Raw genomic sequence first — 4,384 nt, forward strand, 5'->3', positions numbered from 1 at the left:
ATCATCGATGTTTATCTCAATATCGGATCCAATGTCAAACTGGGGTTGCTCCCAAGCGGTGTCGTTAGTCGGGTGGCAACTGGGGATAGAGGTATCCGGCATAAGTCTCGTAGCCACGTCAGACTCATGGTCAGCGAAAAATGCATTAGACGGCTGCCCTGCATGAGCATCAACAATGTCAACCTCAAGTATGTCCTCCTGTCGTGCGTACTCAGCCTCCTCGTCTGATAACTGCTGGTCTCCGTCACCGTCCTGAGGATTCGCGCCGTCCCTACGGGTGCGCTGACCATGTGCCTGTCGTGCTGCTCTCCTAACATCATCGCGAGGTTGCCTCCTCTCCCGTTGCCTCCGATCTGGGGTATCCCGTGGTAACTATATCGCATATCTGTGACCAGGGGCAGCAGGGAAGATATCAGCCGGTGGGGCTGCTGCTCTGGGATCAGCCAGGATGTCATCACCGGAGAGATGTCTCACTCTGCAGGCCTGCTGCCACCAGGTGAAGTACTCTTGTGTTGGACAAAGATCCGGATGACCGTCGATGGTAACCAAGTGTTGCGCCTGGTAACGGCCCCTGAATAGGTTATACCAGTAACGGTGCTGGTCTGGCCACCAGGTGTTATCTCCCCTGGACGTCTTGAAAAGGTATTCATCGACATTCACTGGGTCTGTTCGCCTATGCTGCTGCCCCCCTAGCTGCCTCTTCACCCTGTCAATGTGATGGAACTCGACAAAGTGAAAGCAAACGATAAGGACGACACCCTCCATGTATAAGCTCCACATCTCTCATGAGCCAGTTCAGCTCAATCTGACGTAGCTCTGCATCGTCGTATGGTGTATATTGAAACTGTGGACATAACATGTAGGGACCTTTATTAATTAAACGATATACCATTGGTAGATTGAAAAAGATACATAAATCAGACTCTATCATACCTGCTCAAATTTCAGTGCATCAATACGACGATGCAAACTCAGTATCTTACCATCATAATGATCTCTGCTCTGCTGTCCTAGCCCTGCCAACCTGCACATATATAGTTTTACAGATTTCCATCAATTATATTCCAACATGTATTACGTGTCTACTATATGGTAAAAACAAGTTAATTACAACATACATATACCTGGATCCAAGTGGGAATCTGACGACGTCGTAACCTGCCGGACAAAACACGGGAACCTATAGTAGATCCACAATAGAAGAAGCAACATACACCCACAATGTCCGTCACAATGTGCGATGCCAACGTGCACAACGAGTGGTAGGTGCATAGCAGTGCATACCTCTAGCTGCATCGACTGAAATCTTCCAACAGTGACAGCCATTTCAATGGAACAAGTGTAACCGACTTGTCCGTGAACAGAAAGCCCCCAATTAGCATCATCAGGTAGCATCAGACATATTGACGGAAATATATGTGCCACTCGGTCTCTAAGCCATGTCATCCTGACCACAAATACCTACTTCCCTCCCTCCTACTGTGGTGGCGGTCTGACGCCCAATAAATCCTCAACCCACTCCCATGTCGGGTGCTGGTGCCACCGCTGAAAGTCTCTGGTATAACCCTAACGGGCTCACCAGTAGTGCGCAGTCCAGTGTGGTAGGAAATATCCTGGAGCGTAATGCTAACCTTACCCCATGGAAGGTGGAACGTATGAGTCTCCAGCCTCCACCGCTGGACAAATGCAGAGATCAAGCAACCATTAAACATAAAATCCCTCAACTCTACTACATGCCCAAATCTAACCTCCCTTATATAGGGAAGTAGGATGGGTGGTGGCGGGAGACCAAGTGTCACACAACGTGACAAAAGTAACCGTGGTCATTGCGATTCCCAAAATAGATAACTAGTATATATTAGTTACATCTAAACCATTAATTGTCCCTAAACAGTACTAAAACTTGTAAAACACCTACATATGCATTTACATTAAATGTAATATATATATATATATATATATATATATATATATATATATATATATATATATATATATATATATTCTAAGTCACTAAACACTAACACCTAAACTTATTAGACGATCACTAAAAAAATCTACAAAACTAAACCTATTATTAACTAGCAACAAAAAAGGTTAAATTACTAACCTCAAATTCCAACGCTCCAACTACGTGTCAAGTGTTATTCAATCTATTAACATCTCTTTCGCGGACATATTCTTGGGGAGCCATATCTTACGAAGAAGCTCGCTTTCACACGTGCAGAAATTCAAAAGTTTGGAAATTTTTCTCTAGTCCACGTTCTTTTCGGATACTGTGGTATATATACGCCCCCGGACGTATTTCGAATACTGTGCCACCGTCCTCAATCTTCGTATGCATCTCAGATGCAGTGGGCCTAAACAGAAAATAACCGTATTTCGGATGCAGTGTATCCGAGATACACCTCTGTTCATATCACGAGTGCACTCGAGGTATGACTCAAACACCCCGTTTCACGTAATGAGATCAGTGTACCCGAGATGTGGCCATTTTTAAAAACATTCCACTGTATCTTAGATGTAACTAACTGACGTATTTTGATAAATTCTTCTACATTTATTTAAATCAGTAAATATTATATTTATTTAATTTAATTAAAAAATCCTAAAAAAATGTAAACTGCAAAATGAAGAGCAATAACTTTTGAATTTGGCATGCGCATATATTGGTAGGAAGATTATTCTTTAGGATAGGTGTAAAAAAATAAAAATAAAAAACCAACAAGAACAAATCAATGACAATAACAAGTCATGTAATGATGTAAGGTAGAACAATGAGTTGTATAAGTTTTGTCTTTAATACAATAATAATAGTACTTTTCATAGTTGTGTTAACCCTCAAAGCTAATAATATAGTTCTGGTCCCTCATCCCCACCCCACTCCACACAAAAAAATATTTAAAAAAAAATTACTATTTCGATCATATGTGTAATAAGTTGTTGAATTGGCTTCCATTATTCTTCTATGTCTTTCACAATGCTATAATCCTAAGTTCAACTCTTGCTATAAGTCTATAACCAACTAACCATATTTTCTTCTTTTATTGTCCATTGGATATATATCTCTTTCTTTTTCTTTCAATATCATCAAATCATCATTTTTCTATTTTTATTTATTTATATCTTGATTTCATATTTTAATTATAAGCAATATTTCTTAAATTTATAATTAGAAGGATAAGCTAATTATATTAAATTATAATGATTTTATTAAATAAAATCCAACTATGAAATAATAAATAATATAAACAAATTAGTTCATACTGTTTTAGTAATTTTAAGATTTTATAATACAAAATTATTCAACTAAACTATAAAATAAATAAACTAATTTCACATGATTTATTAAATAAGAAATTATATATATATAAATAAGTATGTATTGAAATAAATCTAATCTTTTAAAAAGAATCTTGTTAAACTTTAAGTTTATTATTTTATATTTTCTTTATTGATCTTCAATATTAAAAAAAATCGATTTGAACAAACAAAAGTATCTATTTATTATAATTTTAGATGCTATTACAATCCTATAATTATAAATTTATAATGATTGAAAAATAAAAAATTAACACATTTAATTGAAATATATATATATTTTTACATAATTTATATATTTAATTATATATTTAGACCCCCTAAAATTATTTTTCAAAATCCGCCACTACCCTACTCAACAATATATAGATGATGATAAACATGGATTATTCCACCACAAAACAAGTATTTTGTTTCTATTTGATATTTTAATGTATCACTATTCAAATTAGAACTTAGAAGTGTTAATTTTTAAAACTATATCTTTCAAAGTAAATAATTATGTAATTCCAACATAAATTATTTATTAATTAATTAATTTTTATTTGTTTATGTTACGATACAGTATCTTAACTGCACCAGAAATATTCTCTCGACCCAAACATACCACTCTAAGAGCATAATATTAGATCATAAATTACTTAATACAAATTATATCCGGTCAAATTTAATAGGAATTTAGTATAAATTTTTCTCATATCTAAACTGATATAAGGTAGAATATTCACTCTAAGATATATTATTTTTTTCCAATTCTTATACTTTTAAACAATTACTAATTTTATTATAAAATCCCTTGTAGGTACCACACTCGTTCAACTCATGAATTGAAGATCAACCCTCCCTCAAGTAGGTTGAGGAAATTTCGTGGAAATGGTTGCTTCTAAATTTCGTGCAAGAAGCAGTCAATACAATATGGTACATGTATAACTACCTAGCTACATAGGTGCTGGCTGAATTAATAATTAAACAGTATAACACACGTCACTATAATTGTGTTTGTTTATAAGAATATGGCATGAAATAAAGACATAGAAATATAAAATTAGAGTAAATTATCGTT

The sequence above is a fragment of the Arachis stenosperma genome, chromosome 3 (assembly GCF_014773155.1).
Source record: "Arachis stenosperma cultivar V10309 chromosome 3, arast.V10309.gnm1.PFL2, whole genome shotgun sequence".
Classification (NCBI taxonomy): domain Eukaryota; kingdom Viridiplantae; phylum Streptophyta; class Magnoliopsida; order Fabales; family Fabaceae; genus Arachis; species Arachis stenosperma.